Source organism: Tenrec ecaudatus, chromosome 6 (genome assembly GCF_050624435.1).
Source record: "Tenrec ecaudatus isolate mTenEca1 chromosome 6, mTenEca1.hap1, whole genome shotgun sequence".
Lineage (NCBI taxonomy): Eukaryota > Metazoa > Chordata > Mammalia > Afrosoricida > Tenrecidae > Tenrec > Tenrec ecaudatus.
In genome coordinates this window covers 139182416-139204107 of record NC_134535.1, presented here as the reverse complement: position 1 = coordinate 139204107, position 21692 = coordinate 139182416, and the positions used below count along the sequence as shown (strand labels likewise).

Genomic DNA, 21692 nt, shown 5'->3' with positions numbered 1-21692 from the left:
ACATGTTGCAGGCTGAAGGAGGGGGGCCGAGACAGTGAATGTGTAAGCAGAGCCGCGTGGTCTGTGGATATATCAGCATATCTCTGCATGGCTACTCCAACAACCCGGGCTTCCTTTGGGTAAGTACATGTGTCTTCGGCTCAGGGACGTCTTGCCGGAAAGCAGCCTTGACAGCTAAAGCAGGGAACAAGCTGAGGCAGCTGCACCCTGCTCCCACGTTCAGAAAAGAAGAGACCCAACTAGAATGGCAATGCTCAAGGAGCCATTGATCCCTCCGCCCTTCATTTAACTGCACGTGTGTAACCCCCCGGTGGGCACAATCCACGAACTAAATCCACATTTGTGAACCTGGCACCCGTTCAAAATTCTTTAACCCCAACATGGAATTAAGTAACATCAGGACCTTAATTCAAAGCCTTATGGAATATTCCCCCACTCCGAAAGTTTGTAAGCCAACTGCTCTGTGCCTTTATACCCCTAATTTTAGCTATTCACTTTATGTATGGCCCACTAATATAAAACCAGTGCTCAGAGGAAACAATCATTGCTCGCCATGAAGAAATCTTCATTCTAATAGGAACCTTTCACAGTCTGTGTCCATCGGCAAAATCAAAGCCGGACAGGCCGTGCATAAAGTCAGCCCTCTTAGGCACCAGTTCACAGTCTCCAATATCGCCCTCTGGTGGGCTTCTGGTCGACCGGTGCCGGCTACCTCACTCAGCCTCCACGGGGTGTCCACCGGTCACCTTGCTTGTAGACCATGGCCTCTCACCACTATTCAACAAGTTGGGCTCCTGATGCGACGTGGTGAACATTCCTCGAGTCACCCTTGTGTTCCCCTTTACAGGTAAACAAATCCACAGGTATCCGTGCCCATACGCAAGCAATCCTGTTACTGCTGCATTTCTCCGACTTCCACACCATATGTAGATCCACGTGGACACCCAGCAAGCAATTCAGCCTGCTCACAGGCTCTCTTTAAGACACACTCCCAGGGAGATGTTTTCTCCCTACTCCCAGATTTTTTTTTTTACTTCTGGCCAAGTCTTATGATTCCTGAGTACACCAAAGAACTGGTGGGCATCTATTTCACTGCATACCTGTCTTCCCAGAGGTGGTCAAAACCCAGCTAAAGATCACCCCATTTTGGTGGCTCAAGCAAATGGGCTTACAAACTTTCATTTTTCCCCCTTACCCTAGTTTCCCCAGAAAACAACCGAGTAAAGGGTGGCTTTGTCTGACCTCTGGATCGACAAGGAAGAAGAATTACCATGACGGCAAGGTCAAACATATAGTTACTCTCCATCTTAAGATGAGTTTTTCCATTGCCCCACTGCTAGGTATCCTATTTGTGACTCTGGCTCTCGTAGAGAAACAGGGGCACAGAAACTCATGTCTAAGTGAGACTCATATATAAAGGTTAAGTGTTCATCAAGCAGACATCCGAAAGCAGTGTGGTCCAAACCCCCAAGTCCGACATTAACCCATTAACCCACATGTCTAACAACAATTGCAGTGTCCTCCTCCATCTTTCAAAACAGATGACATGTTGCTGGCTGAAGGAGGAGAGACGAGGCAGTGAATGTGTAAGCAGAAGAGCGTGGGCAGTGGATATGTCAGCATATCTCTACACGGCTACTTCAACAGCCCGGGCTTCCTCTGAGTAGGTCCATGTGTCTTCGGCTCAGGGACGTCTTGCCGGAAAGGAGCCTTGTCAGCTAAAGCAGGGAACAAAGTGAGGCAGCTGCACCCTGCTCCCATGTTCAGAAATGAAGAGACCCAACAAGAATGGCAATGCTCAAGGAGCCATTGATCCCTCCGCCCTTGATTTAACCGCACGTGTGTATCGCCCAGGTGGGCACAATCCACGAACTAAATCCACATTTGCGAACCTGGCACCCGTTCAAAATTCTTTAACCACAACATGGAATTAAGTAACACCAGGACCTTAATTCTAAAACTTATGGAATGTTTCCCCACTCAGAAAGATTGTAAGCCAACTACTCTGTGCCATCATACGCCAAATTTTAGCTATTCACTTTATCTATGGCCCAAAATATAAAACAAGTGCTCAGAGGAAATATCATTGCTCGCCATGAAGAAATCTTCATTCCAATAGGAACCATTCAAAGTCTGTGTCCATCGGCAAAATAAAAGCCGGACACGCCGTGCACAAAGTCAGCACTCTTAGGCACCAGTTCACAGTCTCCAATATCGTCCTCTGGTGTGCTTCTTGTCGACCCGTACCGGGGACCTCGCTCAGCCTTCATGGGGTATCCACTGGTCACCTTGCTTGTAGACCATGGGCTCTCGCTCTATTCAACAAGCCTGGGGTCCTGATGCACATGGTGAACTTTACTCGAGTCACCCTCGTGTTCTCCTTTTCAGGTAAACCAAATCCACAGGTATCCGTGCCCATACGCAAGCAGTCATTTTATTGCTGCATTTCTCCGACCTCCACTCCATATGTAGATCCCCGAGGTCACCCAGAAAGCAATTCAGCCTGCTCACAGTCTCTCTTTAACACACAGTCCCTGGGAGATGTTTTCTCTCTACTCCCAGATGTTTTTTTAACTTCTGGCAAAGGCTTATGGTTCCTGAGTTCAAGAAAACACTGGTGGGCATCTATTTCACTGCATAGCTGTCTACCCAGAGGTGGTCTAAACCCAGCTAAAGATAACCCCATTTTGGTGGCTCAAAGCAAGTGGGCTTACAAACTTTCATTATTCCACCTTTCCATAGTTTCCCCAGAAAACAACCGAGTACAGGGTAGCTTTGTCTGACTTCTGGATAGACAAGGAAGTAGAATTACCATGAGGCAAGGTCAAACAAATAGCTACTCTCCATTTTAAGATGAGTTTTTCCATTGCCCCACTGCTAGGTATACTATTTGTGACTCTGGCTCTCGTAGAGAAACAGGGACACAGAAACTCATGTCTCAGTGAGACTCATATATCAAGGTGAAGTGTTCATCAAGCAGACATCTGAAAGCAGTGTGGTCCAAACCCACAATTCCGACAATAACCCATTAACCCACATGCCCAACACCAATTGCAATGTCCTCCTCCATCTTTCAAAACATTCGACATGTTGCTGGCTGAAGGAGGAGAGCCCAGGCAGTGAATGTGTAAGCAGAGCAGCATGGGCAGTGGATATGTCAGCAAATCTCTGCATGGCTACTCCAGCAGCCCGGGTTTCCTCTTGGTAGGTCCATGTGTCTTCGGCTCAGGGACGTCTTGCCAGAAAGGAGCCTTGACAGCTAAAGCAGGGAACAAGCTGAGTCAGCTGCACCCTGCTCCCACATTCAGAAATAAAGAGACCCAACTAGAATGGCAATGATCAAGGAGCCATTGATCTCTCCGCCCTTCATTTAACCGCACGTGTGTATCGCCCAGGTTGGCAAATCCACGAACTAAATCCACATTTGTGAACCAGGAACTCGTCCAAAATTCTTTAACCCCAACATGGAATTAAGTTACATCAGACCTTAATTCTAAAACTTATGGAATGTTCCCCCACTCGGAATGTTTGTAAGCCAACTACTCTGTGCCTTTAAACGCCAAATTTTAGCTATCCACTTTATCTATGGCCCACTAATATAAAACCAGTGCTCAGAGGAAACAATCATTGCTCGCTATGAAGAAATCTTCATTCCAATAGGAACCTTTCAAAGTCTGTGTCAATCGGCAAAATCAAAGCCGGACAGGCCGTGCATAAAGTCAGCACTCTTAGGCACCAGTTCACAGTCTCCAATATCGCCCTATGGTGGGCTTCTGGTTGACCCGTGCCAACTACCTCACTCAGCCTCCACGGGGTGTCCACCGGTCTCCTTGCTTGTAGACCATGGGCTCTCGCTAATGTTCAACAAACCTGGGCTCCTGATGCGACGTGGTGAACTTTAGTCAAATCACCCTCTTTTTCTCCTTTTCAGGTAAACCAAATCCACAGGTATCTGGGCCCATACACAAGCAGTCCTTTTATTGCTGCAGTTCTCTGACCTCCACTCCATATGAAGATCCATGTGGTCACCCAGCAAGCAATTCAGCCTGCCACAGGCTCTCTTTAACACACAGTCCAGGGAGATGTTTTCTCCCTACTCTCAGATTTTATTTTAACTTCTGGCAAAGGCTTTTGGTTCCTGAGTACACGAAAGCACTGGTGGGCATCTAATTCACTGCACAGCAGTCTTCCCAGAGGTAGCTTAACCCAGCTAAAGATCACCCAATTTTGGTGGCTCTAAGCATGTGGGCTTACAAACTTTCATTTTTCCCACTTCCCATATTTTCCCCAGAAAACAACCGAGTAAAGGGTGGCTTTGTCTGACCTCTGGATAGACAAGGAAGAAGAATTACCATGAGGGCAAAGTCAAACAAATAGCTACTCTCCATCTTAAGATGAGTTTTTCCATTGCCCCACTGCTAGGTATCCTATTTGTGACTCTGGCTCTCGTAGAGAAACAGGGGCACAGAAATTCATGTCTAAGTGAGACTCATATATAAAGGTTAAGTGTTCATCAAGCAGACATCTGAAAGCAGTGTGGTCCAAACCCACAAGTCCGACATTAACCCATTAACCCACATGTCGAAACCAATTGCAATGTCCTCCTCCATCTTTCAAAACAGACGACATGTTGCAGGCTGAAGGAGGGGGGCCGAGACAGTGAATGTGTAAGCAGAGCCGCGTGGTCTGTGGATATATCAGCATATCTCTGCATGGCTACTCCAACAACCCGGGCTTCCTTTGGGTAAGTACATGTGTCTTCGGCTCAGGGACGTCTTACCGGAAAGCAGCCTTGACAGCTAAAGCAGGGAACAAGCTGAGGCAGCTGCACCCTGCTCCCACGTTCAGAAAAGAAGAGACCCAACTAGAATGGCAATGCTCAAGGAGCCATTGATCCCTCCGCCCTTCATTTAACTGCACGTGTGTAACCCCCCGGTGGGCACAATCCACGAACTAAATCCACATTTGTGAACCTGGCACCCGTTCAAAATTCTTTAACCCCAACATGGAATTAAGTAACATCAGGACCTTAATTCAAAGCCTTATGGAATATTCCCCCACTCCGAAAGTTTGTAAGCCAACTGCTCTGTGCCTTTATACCCCTAATTTTAGCTATTCACTTTATGTATGGCCCACTAATATAAAACCAGTGCTCAGAGGAAACAATCATTGCTCGCCATGAAGAAATCTTCATTCTAATAGGAACCTTTCACAGTCTGTGTCCATCGGCAAAATCAAAGCCGGACAGGCCGTGCATAAAGTCAGCCCTCTTAGGCACCAGTTCACAGTCTCCAATATCGCCCTCTGGTGGGCTTCTGGTCGACCGGTGCCGGCTACCTCACTCAGCCTCCACGGGGTGTCCACCGGTCACCTTGCTTGTAGACCATGGCCTCTCACCACTATTCAACAAGTTGGGCTCCTGATGCGACGTGGTGAACATTCCTCGAGTCACCCTTGTGTTCCCCTTTACAGGTAAACAAATCCACAGGTATCCGTGCCCATACGCAAGCAATCCTGTTACTGCTGCATTTCTCCGACTTCCACACCATATGTAGATCCACGTGGACACCCAGCAAGCAATTCAGCCTGCTCACAGGCTCTCTTTAAGACACACTCCCAGGGAGATGTTTTCTCCCTACTCCCAGATTTTTTTTTTTACTTCTGGCCAAGTCTTATGATTCCTGAGTACACCAAAGAACTGGTGGGCATCTATTTCACTGCATACCTGTCTTCCCAGAGGTGGTCAAAACCCAGCTAAAGATCACCCCATTTTGGTGGCTCAAGCAAATGGGCTTACAAACTTTCATTTTTCCCCCTTACCCTAGTTTCCCCAGAAAACAACCGAGTAAAGGGTGGCTTTGTCTGACCTCTGGATCGACAAGGAAGAAGAATTACCATGACGGCAAGGTCAAACATATAGTTACTCTCCATCTTAAGATGAGTTTTTCCATTGCCCCACTGCTAGGTATCCTATTTGTGACTCTGGCTCTCGTAGAGAAACAGGGGCACAGAAACTCATGTCTAAGTGAGACTCATATATAAAGGTTAAGTGTTCATCAAGCAGACATCCGAAAGCAGTGTGGTCCAAACCCCCAAGTCCGACATTAACCCATTAACCCACATGTCTAACAACAATTGCAGTGTCCTCCTCCATCTTTCAAAACAGATGACATGTTGCTGGCTGAAGGAGGAGAGACGAGGCAGTGAATGTGTAAGCAGAAGAGCGTGGGCAGTGGATATGTCAGCATATCTCTACACGGCTACTTCAACAGCCCGGGCTTCCTCTGAGTAGGTCCATGTGTCTTCGGCTCAGGGACGTCTTGCCGGAAAGGAGCCTTGTCAGCTAAAGCAGGGAACAAAGTGAGGCAGCTGCACCCTGCTCCCATGTTCAGAAATGAAGAGACCCAACAAGAATGGCAATGCTCAAGGAGCCATTGATCCCTCCGCCCTTGATTTAACCGCACGTGTGTATCGCCCAGGTGGGCACAATCCACGAACTAAATCCACATTTGCGAACCTGGCACCCGTTCAAAATTCTTTAACCACAACATGGAATTAAGTAACACCAGGACCTTAATTCTAAAACTTATGGAATGTTTCCCCACTCAGAAAGATTGTAAGCCAACTACTCTGTGCCATCATACGCCAAATTTTAGCTATTCACTTTATCTATGGCCCAAAATATAAAACAAGTGCTCAGAGGAAATATCATTGCTCGCCATGAAGAAATCTTCATTCCAATAGGAACCATTCAAAGTCTGTGTCCATCGGCAAAATAAAAGCCGGACACGCCGTGCACAAAGTCAGCACTCTTAGGCACCAGTTCACAGTCTCCAATATCGTCCTCTGGTGTGCTTCTTGTCGACCCGTACCGGGGACCTCGCTCAGCCTTCATGGGGTATCCACTGGTCACCTTGCTTGTAGACCATGGGCTCTCGCTCTATTCAACAAGCCTGGGGTCCTGATGCACATGGTGAACTTTACTCGAGTCACCCTCGTGTTCTCCTTTTCAGGTAAACCAAATCCACAGGTATCCGTGCCCATACGCAAGCAGTCATTTTATTGCTGCATTTCTCCGACCTCCACTCCATATGTAGATCCCCGAGGTCACCCAGAAAGCAATTCAGCCTGCTCACAGTCTCTCTTTAACACACAGTCCCTGGGAGATGTTTTCTCTCTACTCCCAGATGTTTTTTTAACTTCTGGCAAAGGCTTATGGTTCCTGAGTTCAAGAAAACACTGGTGGGCATCTATTTCACTGCATAGCTGTCTACCCAGAGGTGGTCTAAACCCAGCTAAAGATAACCCCATTTTGGTGGCTCAAAGCAAGTGGGCTTACAAACTTTCATTATTCCACCTTTCCATAGTTTCCCCAGAAAACAACCGAGTACAGGGTAGCTTTGTCTGACTTCTGGATAGACAAGGAAGTAGAATTACCATGAGGCAAGGTCAAACAAATAGCTACTCTCCATTTTAAGATGAGTTTTTCCATTGCCCCACTGCTAGGTATACTATTTGTGACTCTGGCTCTCGTAGAGAAACAGGGACACAGAAACTCATGTCTCAGTGAGACTCATATATCAAGGTTAAGTGTTCATCAAGCAGACATCCGAAAGCAGTGTGGTCTAAACCCACAAGTCCGACAATAACCCATTAACCCACATGTCCAACACCAATTGCAATGTCCTCCTCCATCTTTCAAAACATTGGACATGTTGCTGGCTGAAGGAGGAGAGCCCAGGCAGTGAATGTGTAAGCAGAGCAGCCTAGGCAGTGGATATGTCAGCATATCTCTGCATGGCTACTCCAGCAGCCCGGGTTTCCTCTTTGTAGGTCCATGTGTCTTCGGCTCTGGGACGTCTTGCCAGAAAGGAGCCTTGACAGCTAAAGCAGGGAACAAGCTGAGTCAGCTGCACCCTGCTCCCACATTCAGAAATGAAGAGACCCCACTAGAATGGCAATGATCAAGGAGCCATTGATCACTCTGCCCTTCATTTAACCGCACGTGTGTATCGCCCAGGTTGGCACAATCCACGAACTAAATTCACATTTGCGAACCAGGCACCCGTTCCAAATTCTTTAAACCCAACATGGAATTAAGTTACATCAGACCTTAATTCTAAAACTTATGGAATGTTCCCCCACTCGGAAAGTTTGTAAGCCAACTACTCTGTGTCTTTATACGCCAAATTTTAGCTATCCACTTTATCTATGGCCCACTAATATAAAACCAGTGCTCAGAGGAAACAATCATTGCTCGCTATAAGAAATCTTCATTCCAATAGGAACCTTTCAAAGTCTGTGTCCATCGGCAAAATCAAAGCCGGACAGGCCGTGCATAAAGTCAGCACTCTTAGGCACCAGTTCACAGTCTCCAATATCGCCCTATAGTGGGCTTCTGGTCGACCCGTGCCAGCTACCTCACTCAGCCTCCACGGGGTGTCCACCGGTCTCCTTGCTTGTAGACCATGGGCTCTCGCTAATGTTCAACAAGCCTGGGCTCCTGATGCGACGTGGTGAACTTTAGTCAAATCACCCTCTTTTTCTCCTTTTCAGGTAAACCAAATCCACAGGTATCTGGGCCCATACACAAGCAGTCCTTTTATTGCTGCAGTTCTCCGACCTCCACTCCATATGAAGATCCATATGGTCACCCAGCTAGCAATTCCGCCTGCTCACAGGCTCTCTTTAACACACAGTCCAGGGAGATGTTTTCTCCCTACTCTCAGATTTCATTTTAACTTCTGGCAAAGGCTTATGGTTCCTGAGTACACGAAAGCACTGGTGGGCATCTAATTCACTGCACAGCAGTCTTCCCAGAGGTAGCTTAACCCAGCTAAAGATCACCCAATTTTGGTGGCTCTATGCATGTGGGCTTACAAACTTTCATTTTTCCCACTTCCCATATTTTCCCCAGAAAACAACCGACTAAAGGGTAGCTTTGTCTGACCTCTACATAGACAAGGAAGAAGAATTACCATGAGGGCAAGGTCAAACAAATAGCTACTCTCCATCTTAAGATGAGTTTTTCCATTGCCCCACTGCTAGGTATCCTATTTGTGACTCTGGCTCTCGTAGAGAAACAGGGGCACAGAAACTCATGTCTAAGTGAGACTCATATATCAAGGTTAAGTGTTCATCAAGCAGACATCCGAAAGCAGTGTGGTCCAAACCCACAAGTCCGACAATAACCCATTAACCCACATGTCCAACACCAATTGCAATGTCCTCCTCCATCTTTCAAAACAGACGACATGTTGCTGGCTGAGGGAGGAGAGCTGAGGCATTGAATGTGTAAGCAGAGCAGCGTGGGCATTGGATATGTCAGCATATCGGCACGGCTACTCCAACAGCCCGGGCTTCCTCTGGGTAGGTCCATGTGTCTTCGGCTCAGGGACGTCTTGCCGGAAAGGAGCCTTGACAGCTAAAGCAGGTAAGAAGCTGAGGCAGCTGCACCCTGCTCCCACATTCAGAAATGAAGAGACCCAACTAGAATGGCAATGCTCAAGGAGCTATTGATCCCTCCGCCCTTCATTTAACCGCATGTGTGTATCGCCCAGGTTGGCACAATCCACGAACTATATCCAAACTTGCCATCCTGGCACCCATTCAGAATTGAAATTACGTGACACCAATAACTTAATTCTATAAGCCTCTGATTATGTTCCTCCCTCTGGAATGTTTTTAAGCCATCTACTCCGTGCACTTGTACCTCATATTTTCACTGTTTGCTTAATCTACGGCCCTCTTAGATCAAACCTTTTCTCAGAGGAAAAAATCATTTTCGACCTGAATAAATCTTCATTCCAATAGGAACCTATTGAATTTTGCGTCCATCAACAAAGTCAAAACCGAAGAAGCCATTCATAAAGTCAGCCATGATCCACACCAGTTCACAGCCTCGAAAATCCGCCATCTGTTAGGGTTCTGGTCAACCCATGCCTTCCTCAGCTCTACGGTGTCCACCGATCACCTTGCTTGTAGACCATGAGCTCTCTCCAATATTCAAGAAGCTTGGGTTACTCATGCTAGATCATGAATTTTTGTTGATTCACTCTCATATTCTCCATTTCTCCTGTAAACCAAATACACAAGTGTCAGAGGCCAAACTCAATTAGTGTTTTTATTACTACATTTCTCCAACTTCTACTGAGCAAGTAGATTCACGTGGTCACCTTGCAAACCGTCAGCCTGCTCATAAGCTCCCTTTTACACCCATTCCCTGGGAGGTATTTTCTTTGTACTCCCAGATTTTTTTAGTGTTGGCAAAGACTTGTGGTTCCTGAGTACAGGAAAGCACTGTTTCGCATATAAATCAATTCTCTGCATAGCTGTCTTCTAAGGTGTTTCCTAAGCCCATGTAAAGATCAAATTTTGTTGGCTCAAAGCAAGTGGGCTTACAAACTTTCTGCTCTCATACTTCCCATAGTTTCCCCAGTAATCTATTGAATATAGGGTGGCTTTGTCTGACCACTGGCTAGACAGAGAAGGAAAACTACCATGAGGGAGAGGTCAGACAAACATCTACTCTCCATCTTATGGCTAGTTTCTCCAGTACACCACTGCTAAGGTACCACAATGTGTTAGTCAGGGTACTTTAGGGAAAGAACTACAGTGAAACTCATGTCTAAGGGAGAGTTTTATATAGTTTATATAAAGTGCTTTATATAGTTTATATATAGTGTGCATCAAGCAAAAATCCCAAACCTGTCCTGCCAAAACCCACAAGTCCAAAATTAATCCCTCAACCCCTTTATCCAGTATCAAACCACAAAGTCCTCCTCCATCTCACAAACCAGACACCATGATGTTGACTGGAGGAGGAAAGCCGATTCAGTGAATGTGTAAGCATCTCTGCACCGGCATCGTGTCTACTAGGTCCATGTGGCTTCTCCTCAGGGATGTCTTTCAGGAAATTATTCTTGGGAGCTAAAGCAGGGAACTGGCTAAGGGAGCTGCATCCGGATCTGACCATCATAAAGCAAGGCACCCCAGCATTAGAAAGGCGTGGATCCCTGAACCACTTATCCCTCTCCCTTTCAATTCGCCCCACATGTGTTTATCGGCCAGCTTGTCACAGCAAACTAACTACCTCACAGCTCTTCTAACAGTCCATGACATCAATTGTATCAAGCTCATTTATACCACTATCATTTGTTGCCATCATTTTCTAAACAGTTACTTTCTTTTTGAACTCTTGGTTCAATTCTTCTCTTTTCCTACACTCCCACTCTCGTGACCCCTTGATTTCCTATCTTATACTGAGTGCTGTGTCCCTTCACCACATTTATGTTGTTTACCCCCCTGGGGAGCAGTATTATACAGCAATCATTGTGATCGGTTTCCCCTTTCTACCCCTACCTTCCATCTACCCTCCTGGTACCCTTCGGTTTCTGTTCCTGAGGGGTTGGTCTGACCTTGATTCTGTGTGTCATGATCCTTTATCTGTACCTGTATACATGCTCTTGCCTACGCACAACTGATTGGCAGAACTGGGATCATGATAGAGGGGGGTGAGGAAGCCTTAAAGATACAGAGGTATGTTGTACATTTCATTAGTGTTATACTGTGCTCTGGTTGCCTCATCCTTTTGTTGTGACCCTTCTGTGAGTGTATGTCCTCCCGTCTACAGATGGGTTTTGGGGCTCTGCTCCAACCCCTTTATCCTAAACAATATGGGGGTTTTTGTTTGTTTGCAGTCTTCTGGTGCCTACCTGATTCTGTCAACACCTCATGATCTTACAGGCTAGGGCCCTTTCATATGGGATTTGTTGCTTCTTTGCTAGATGGCTGCAAGTTTACCATCAGTTTTTTAAGAACCCAGATGTTTTATCTTTTTATAGCTGGGCATCATCAGCTTTCTTTACCTCATTTGCTTATGCATTCATTTTGCCTTCAGCTATTATGCTGGGAGGGTGAGCATCACTGAATGCTGGGTTGTTAGAACAAAGTGTTCTTGTGTTGAGGGAGGGCTTAAGCAGAGGCCCAAAGTCCATCCACTTCCTTAATTTATCGCTATGTAAATATATGTACATAGGCCAATACCTCGATTTTTATTAATATATTTTCATAAGTGCACACCTATGTTTATTCCTGTATCCTTAGATTTGCTTCATAGATCGTTCCTGTTTTCTTTTTACCTTTCTCCTTTCCCAACATCATGCGTGCCCTTCTTCTCTCAGCTAGATTGCCGTTGCTCCACCACCACCACCAGGATCTCTATGTCCTCCTTGTTGTTCCTTTTAATTCCCTAGTTGTTTCCTGTCTATGGCATCGTTTGCTCACCACTCCTTTCCTCCCACTGTCTCCTCTCCCAAGTGCCTCCAGAAATGCCGGTCCCTTTACTTTCTCCTTTGGCTTTCTTCCCAAACCTATCTTATATTGGTAGGCAAAGCAATAAAAGAGACAAAGCAAAAAGAAAACAAAAGACTGAATAAAAAGGGAAAACAAAAAAAGGGGGGAAACCTAGAAAACCCCCCTGAAAACACATACAAAATTCCAAATCTGTCTGCTGACCTTTATGATTATCTCCCCACCAGTCTAGAGGGGTTCTGAGAACTGCCCCTCCTAGCCTGAAATCTATTGTGGGGACACTTCAAGGGCTTCGTGGCTTGGCAATGCTCCCATTGCTGATCTGTTCTGTTTCCTTCCTGGTTCATCCCATTGTGGGGATGGTCAGGCCCGACTCACTCCCTGCTGGGTGTCCCGAGTATTGTCCTCATTCACAATATGTTCCAGTGAGGGGACACCATGTCTCAAGCTGTTGTCAGCCCTACAGTCCTCTCTGTGCCTTAGCAGCAGCATGCAGGGCCGTCCTCCTCAGGACTTGGTGTGCCAGTATCCAGTCTAAACCCTCACTCCCTTTTTCCTTTGGGTTTACACTTCCATATGGGCATGGCGGGCCAGCCCCTCTCCCCAACCTGTAGGCTAAGTGTTGTCCTCTGTAGCGCATACTTCTAGGGGAAATGGAGGCGGGGTTGTCAGTTTGGCTTTGATTGGGGATGGCCCCGTAGACCCCTCAGTGATCTACATATAACCTCCTCCCTGGAGGATGGGCAACAGGAAAGTGGGTGAAAACTTGGATCTCCATCTGCAGAAGAATGAAACAGGACCCATACCTCACTCCATGTACAAAAACAAACTTAAACTGGATTACAGACCTAAATGTAAACCCCAGAACTATCAGGATCATCAATTAGAAACTTAAGGGGTCTATTGCAGGGCATACATGGACTAGCAAATCTAATAAAGGAAGCACACAGAGCAAAAGACAACACAGATGCCTGGGACCTACTAAAATAAAACACTTATGCACCTCAAAAAATTTCATCAAAATAGTAAAATGAGAACTCACAGATTGGGGTGGTGGGGTAACAATGACACAACTAACGAGAGACTTGTTACCAAAATCTATGGAATTTTTCTAAGAAAAAAATTAGTCCAATTGAAAGGTGGGCAAAGGACATAAAATAGACATTCACCAAAGCTGGCTTGTGAATGACTAACACATACATGAAGATATGCTCACCATTTCCTAGCCACCCAGGAAATGCAAATCAAAACAACAATGAGTTATTACCGTACACTCCTCACAATAGCAATTGAAACACACAACAGAGAATGACAAATGCTAGAGAGGGCGTGGAGCATTTGAAACTCTTATACATGGCTGGTAGTCTTGTAAACATTTACAACCAGTGGGGAACGCTATGAGACTACCTGAAGCAAGTAGCATTAGACCCAGCAACACCTCTGCTTGTCATATACCCCAAAGAAGTAAGAGACAGACCCCAGACATGTGTTCTCCTACATTCACCGTAGCACTGTTCACAATAGCAAGAGGCTGGAAAGAGCCCAAATGCCCATCAGTAAAAGAATGGAGGAAGAAACTCTGGTACACATGGAAATTATGTGCCCCTGAAAAACAGTGATGAAACCATGAAACACCCCATTACATAGATGGGCCTGGAAATGATTATGCTTCGTAAAGTTAGTCAATCACAAAAGGACTGGCACACTACTATAAGGATAAACACCAAGATAAAGGCAGAATTCTGCTCTTGGGTCATGTAATCATCTTTTTGTCATGAAATCTGGCCTCCCAAACAAGGTAGTGAGCCAGTATAGTACCCGTGCACTATATATTGCCCTCTTTACAATTGCATCTTACAAACCACTTCAACGGAAGACACGTCCCCTCCACTGGGATCAATTTCTCAAGATGGGAAGGGAGGAAGGAGGGAGACGACCAATCAGTTGCTGCCATACAACATTGTCCTACGGTCACCCAAATTCAACAGATACTCCTACGAGAGTGATTAGCAAACCATCCTGGAAACTCAAGTCAAGACATGAGGGGGAGACGGGTCTGTCTTGGAAAAGGCAATTACACTTTCGTTGATGGGTAAACTGGGTAGAGCAAGATGCCATCTGGGGGGAAACATGCTTAACGGTACTTATAGAACCCAAGGAGAGAATACGCCTGGTATTACATTCCTAACTGGACACTTTTGACCTGGTTTCTATCCAGTCCTTGGTGATCCAGACTGGATGCTGTAGTCATCTAGGATTTTAGACTCTGTTCTTTCCAGGCTCACAACATCCTCCATGGGCCACATCAGAAGGATCCGATTTGGAAAGTCACTAAGGAGCTGATAAGATAAAGCCCACTAGACCTTATTAGCTCCTTAGTGGCTTTCCAAATCAGTGGGATTTACCTTAGATTCGCCTGAAACAGGTTTAAGAAAGTGCTTTAAAACATACTCCCTTGGACTTAGGGCAAAGTGCTCTAGTGTCCAAAGATGCAGATGACTGCTATCTTAATACTCTGGAATTTGAGTTTGTTGGATTTCAGTCTGGATCTCTTGCTTTGGGAATACCCTGTGAATGGTGTCCCAGGACTATCATATAGTTACTGTTTGTATTCTCTCTTTGCTTTTTTGTCACATATGTTAATCTGGAAGGTATAGTCCTGGCTTTGTGAATGAATGTTATTGAAAATTTTATCCTATTCCCAGTGTATGTGTAGTGACCAGTCACTTAATCTTTTTTTTAATCATTTTACTGGGAGCTCATACAATTCTTATCACAATCTATACATCCATCCATTGTGTCAAGCACATATGTACATTTGTTGCCATCATCATTCTCAAAAAATTTGCCTTCTACTTCAGTCCTTAATATTGGCTCCTCCTTTTGTGCCCCTCCTGCCTCCTTCCCCTCCCTCATGAATCCTTCATAATTCATAAATTATTATGTCATATGTTACACTGTCTGACATCTCCCCCTGCCCACTTCTCTGCTGTCCATCCCCAAGGGAGGAGGCTATTCGTAGATTCTTGTAGTCGGTTCCCCCTTTCCACCCCACATTCCTTCTACCCTCCAGGCATCGCCACTCTCACCATTGGTCCTGAAGGGGTCATCTACCCTGGATTCCCTGTGTTTCCAGTTTCTATCTGTACCAATGTACATCCTCTGGTCTAGCCAGCTTTGTAAGGTGGGATTGGGATTATGATATTGTGGGAAGGAAGCATTAGAGAACTAGAGGAAAGTTATATGTTTCATCGTTGCTACCCTGAACCCAGACTGGCTCATCTACTTTCCACAACCCTTCAGTAAGGGGGTGTCCAGGAGGCAAAGGGCACTTACAGAGGTCTAAATACAGGCATGGACATATGTAAATATATTTATATATGACAATGGGAAAATAGATCTATGTGCACATATTATAGGTTTAGTATTAAGTTAGCAAATGGACATTGGGCTTCCACTCAAGTACTCCCTCAATGCAAGAACATTTTGTTCTGTTAAATTGGCATTCCATGATGCTCACCTTCCTGACATGATCACTGAAGAAAAATGTGTGCATAAGCAAATGTGGTGAAGAAAGCTGATAGTGCTCGACTATCAAAAGATATAGCATCTGAAGTCATAAAGTCTTGAAGGTATACAAGTGGCCCTCTAGCTCAGAAACAACAAAGCCCACATGGAAAAAGCACAGCAGCCTGTGTGATCAGGTTTAAGGTATCAAAGAACAAAAAATCAAATTATTGTGAATGAGGCGGAGTACAGATTGGGAACGCCTTACAGAAGGGTCACAGGGAGGAGAAGAGCCAGTCAACGATGAAACATACAACTTTCCTCTAGTTCTTAAATGTTTCCTCTCCCCGACCCCCACCCCCACTATCATGATTCCAATTCTACCTTACAAATCCAGCTAGACCCACAGGATATACACTGATACAGACAGGAACTGGAAACACAGGGAATCCCTTCAGGACCAGTGATGAGAGTGGCAAAACCAGGAGGGTAGAAGGAAGATGGGGTAAAAAGGGGGAACCAGTAACAAGAATCTACATATAACACCCCTCCCTGCAGGATGGACAAGAGAAAAGTCAGTGAAGGCAGATAGATGTTGGACAGTGCTAAATTATCAAGTGTTCATGAGGGAGGGTGTGGCAGGAGGGAGGGAAAACATGTGGAGCAGATACCATAGGCTCAAGTAGAAAGAACATGTTTTGAGATTGATGAAGGAAACAAACATAAAAATGTGCTTGAAACAATAGATTTATGTATGGATTGTGATAAGAGTTGTATGAGCCCCCAATAAAATCATTTAAATAAAGATGGAAAGAATACACAGAGTTATGGTATCAAAAGAATAGGTTGACATTCAACCATTTCCAGAGGTGGCATCGGACCAAGAACCAATAGTACTGAAGGAAGAAGCCCAAGCTGCATTAAAGGCACTAGAGAAACACCAGGCTCTGGGAACTGACAACATACAGGAAACACTCACTCACCAAGAAATCTGGAAGACAGCTGCCCGGTCAACCCACTGGAAGAAATCCATACTTCTGGCCATTCCAAAGAAAAATGAAGTGATGCAACAGAATGGAAATGATAAAATTTTCACTGATAACACATGCCGGTAAAATTTTGATGAAAATATTTCAAAAATGGTTACAACAGGACATCAACGGTGAGCTGCCAGAAATTCAAGCTGGATTCAGAAGCAGATATGATACAAAGAGAATTCTTGCTGACATGAGATAGATGGTGGATGAAACTATAAAATGGCAGAGAGATGCTTATTTGTGTTTTATTGACTACGCAAAAGCACCAGAAAAGAGAGAGCCTAACAATGTGCTGGTTTTCAAATAATCCTCAGCAAGTACAGAAGAATTCACCAAATTCTGGGAGATTTGCTCAAGCAGGGAGCTTTTCTGAAGTTGAGTTTTGGTCTGTTTCTGAGACCCTCAATGCTAATCTTTCTTTATATGTTGTAAGATACTCCCTAGTATTGGTTTATTAAGCCTTAGGAACCACCAAAACACATACATAACACAAAGCAAAACTGACCCGCTGGAGCTTTTATGTAAACTGAACTAAACAAGCATCAACAGCAACAGAGAACGGTCAGATAAAGGGGCAAGGAAGTTTAAAAATAAAAACACGGCATGATTAAGAAAGCCTGGGTATTATGTAGCAACACATGGAAGTGAACGTGTTGGGCAATAATGGAGATGCAAGGAGAACACTGTGGTCATTCTGGGAGATCTGCTGTGAAGCACCAGATCACCAGCACGTGAAGATGATCCAGCCTTTTATTGCTTTCCCACCACAGAAGAGGACGCAGCAAGAACAAGGGAGGGAGGGAGGCAGAACCCTTGGCAAATAGCAGGTGGAAAAACGGTGAAAAGTGAGGCCAAACAGGATCCCAGTGGTGAGGATTGGTCCAAACCTGGGAACCAGGTAGACTGTATCTGGGAGCTCGTGCTGGGACCCTGGACTCCTCCTCATGAGTGGAATGTTGGGGATACTGTTGTGGATATTACTCACAATTTAGGCACAGATCTGGGTGTGTAAACTATTAGATCCAGTAGCTGGAAGCTAGAAATAACAAACTGCACGGAAATGAAGTAGTCAATGACACCACTCATAAACTGAGTAAATATGCAAATGATGGGCTCAAAAACAGGCCTCAGGAGAAAGGAAAAATATAATTCTGGAAGTGGAAGAGGAAAGGTTGATGAGAAACAAAAGGTCTCCTGGAGAATGAATGACCAGGTATCCTAAAGAGAGTCTTCATTAAGGGTAATGCCAGCAATTTTACTGACTAAGATAAAATTGAGAGATCTTGTTCTACCCCATTGCCATTGAGTCAAATCCAAGCAAGTCTTGATAAATTTTTAAAAATTGAAATCATATGAAGTATTTTCTCTGATCACAAGTGAGTGAAACCAGAAATCAGTAACAGAAAAAACCCTGAAAATATGGAAATTAATTAACATACTATGAAACTAATAGTGGGTCACGGTAAATATCAAAAGAGAAATCACACATTTTAAAAATCTGATGAAAATGAAAGCACAACATACAATATTCAGAGAAGACAGTGTGCAGAGGGAAACTTACAGCAATAAACAGGAAGGAGAGGGTGAAGGGATCTCCAATTAACAGCCTAACTTGATAATTCTAGAAACTAGAAAGAGGAGACCAAAAAGAAGCCTTAATGTACCAGAAAAAGGGAAATAGCAAAGATCACCCAGAAATAAAATTAAAAACAGAAAGATAATAGAACCAATAAAATCAGAAGTTGTTTCTTTGAAACAATCATTAAGAATAACAAAACTCTAGCTAGTGACAAAGAAAACAACCAAAAATAGAGAACTAACTGTCATAGTTAGGTTTTGTATCACCTTGACCAGATCAGAATTCTCAGGGGGTTGGTAACTGAGGCCTAGTAATCCCTATGATGTTGTATAACACAATGTATCCCATAATGGGATCTGCTGTGATCAGCTAATCAGATTAAGGTGGAGTACAATCCTCTTACTCAGGTAACAGCACCAATACACCTGAGAGGAAGTTTACTCAGAGTGGGGCCTAATTCATATTTAAGCGGAGGTTGAGGAGACACTTGCTGGCTTTTTTGCGTCTGAGTCCTGTATCTGACTTGTCTGTCTCTTATTCTTTGTACTTGAACCAGCGGCCTGCCATAATGGCTGCCGATCCATAGAGCAATCAGCAACCTGCTATCTGACCTGCCAACCTTGACTTCGTTTCTCTCTCCTGTCACAGCCTGATTTGCTGACCCGAGATTCATCTACTTCTACAGCCTGTGGTATAGAAGCTGAAGCTACTCAAGTCAGGAGAAGCTTCCAGTTTAAAATCTGACTGGCTGACTTAAAGCCACACTGTCCTTACCTACTTCTACAGCTGTATGAGCTCTGTTATGTATGTACACACACACACACACACACACACACACAGATTTATATCAAGAACGTGCTGTGTATGTATATATACACATATAAATGCATGCATATATATATAGAACCCCCATAAAGAAACAAAAATTTTCCAAAGCTGTGTACTTAATTTTTTGACAAGACACCTATCACTTTCAAAGTACTTTCCATTATACTTAATACATTTGACAAATCTGCCATTCCTTCCTTGGAAACCCTTTTCAAACTCCTATTTGGGTGGCTGACAGCACTTCCTTAGTTTTTTCTTCATTTCTTCTACATCATCAAATTGCTGGCCTTTCATGCCCCTTTTCATTCGTGGAAATGAAAAGAAGTCGCTCAGAGTGAGGTCAGGTGAGCCAGGTGCATGGGGCGAGAGAGGCATGCTCTTTTAGCTAAAAACTGGTGCACTGAGATGGCTGCATGAGCAGGTACATTATCGTGGTGGCAAAACCCATCCCCCATCTGCCACAGTCAGGCCTTTTTTGTTGCACACTGTTATGCAATCTTTTCAGAACCTCTAAATAGAAAGCTTAGTCAACAGTGTGAGCTGGTGAAACGAACACCAAATGCCCCACAATTTGGCATTTTTGTCTCTTTCAGAAGTTGATGGACATGCAGAACAAGGTTTGTCATCAGTCAACATTTCACCTTTTTTGAAACGAGCAAACCACTTGTACACGAGTTTTTCCCATAGTGCTCTCCGTATAAGCTGTGTGCAACATCACAACAGTGTCTGCCGCATTTTTCCCCAAGGAGGAAAAAAATTTCACAGCCACACACTGTTCTCTTAAACCAGCCATCACACAAAAAAAGGAAAGAAAACGAGATTAGAGCAAAACAGCTTTATGAAAAAAATTCACTGTGATCAGAGAGAAGCTTCCCAAGAGATGCTACTGGGTGCAATAACTCAGAACAAGTAGATGCTGTCCTAGTAGGGGGAAAAGCCTACTACGAAAGGTCTGCCCAGAGGAGCTTTTTCCTGTGATGTACTTTTTGTACCCCCTCATACAGGAATACTACTCAGCCTTTAGGAGAAGTCTTAATACATGCTACGTATGCGTGGAACTTGAGGAACTAAGCTGAGCAAAATAAGCCAATTACAGGATAAATACTGTATGACTTCACTTACAAGAAAGAAAAGGCAAATATATAAACACCAAAGTTTACTAGTGGCTACCAGAGGCAGGAAGGAGGGGGGAAGGATTGAATAAAACAATAGAATTGATTACGGGTACATTGCACACCCAATTATTGTAATTGCTGTCAATGATTTATATAGCTGTAAAAGTAGAATTGGCAAACGTTGTACAAGAAGTATGTTTACAATAACAAGTTAAATAAGAGTAGCTGCTGACCCTGCTTATATTCAATCAAAACTGATATTTGGTTCCTTAGTTTGGAGGTTTAGGGACATGGTTTCATGGAACATCCCAGTAGTTGTTGTTGTTCATTTTGCCTGGTAAAGTGTTTAGAGCTACTGATTTACTTCCTGCTTCACTGAATACCCTCTGGACTCTTTAAAGCTTGCAAGCAGTCATCCAAGGCACGATAATGTAGCTCTATTGACCCAGAGAAACAGAGGGAGAGAAAGAACTGGACGTAGGCGGATATGAAGGGTCTGGCTAATTACCTCTCTAAACAACTGACTCCCTTTGAGGCCAGAAACTGGGCTGGTGCCCCCCTCTCATTACTGCACAATTTGGTCATGGATTTTATAGAAGAATCCTGTCCTACAACTCAATAAAACAAAACAAAAACCAAGCAGAATTTCAAACTCTCCTAGAGTCTAGTCTTTCTGGAGCCAAGAAGAGGGATAAAGCTCTGGAACCATTGCCCTGAGATAATTTTAAAGACTGAAACCAAAGTATCCCCGAGCACCATCTTAAAATCTCCTTGTAGTGAGCTTCATGAACTTGAGCATGATGCTCTTTTGAGAACGACCTATATGGAATCACATTGCGAACAGTAACTACAAAGATTAAGTAGAAAAGTTCGAGGGGAGTGGGTGTGTATTACTAAGGAAGGAACAACTCAGAAAAGAAGGGTGCTAATGCTCCCACAGCTGGAAGCATGTCATCAGTTTCTCTACATGTAGAGGCTCTCATACATGTAGAAACTGTCATACATGTAGAAACCCAACAGTATATGGTTTGCTGTGTGTCTTCTCAAGAACCACAAAACCATAAACACAATTTAGAAGGAAAAAGCGCAGGCACTGTTACAGACATTGTCTAGGCATCTCCACACACCTTTCAGAATTGAACAAATCCTTGGTTAAATTGTTCAGTTAAAAACTATGGGACCGATTACAAGGATCTACATGTGACCTCCTCCCTGGGGGATGGACAACAGAAAAGTGGGTGAACTTGGGAGACGTCGGACAGGGCAAGATATAACAAAATAATAATTTATAAATTATCAAGGGTTCATGAGGGA

General features: G+C 44.4%; 1 protein-coding gene across 5 annotated transcripts in view; it reads right to left on the bottom strand.

The window, feature by feature from the left end:
- LOC142450412 (thyrotropin-releasing hormone-degrading ectoenzyme-like) overlaps positions 1-21692 on the bottom strand; it is a 496691-nt gene that overhangs the window by 139022 nt on the left and 335977 nt on the right. The window contains exon 10 of one of the 5 annotated variants that reach the window (XM_075552300.1): positions 9557-10075. The exons of 2 other annotated variants lie outside the window; for them this stretch is intronic. The gene's annotated coding sequence lies outside the window, so the exon portion shown is untranslated. Of the gene's footprint in view, positions 1-9556; positions 10076-21692 lie in introns of those variants that run through there. 2 more of the 5 variants (XM_075552295.1, XM_075552296.1) reach the window with 2 other exon arrangements.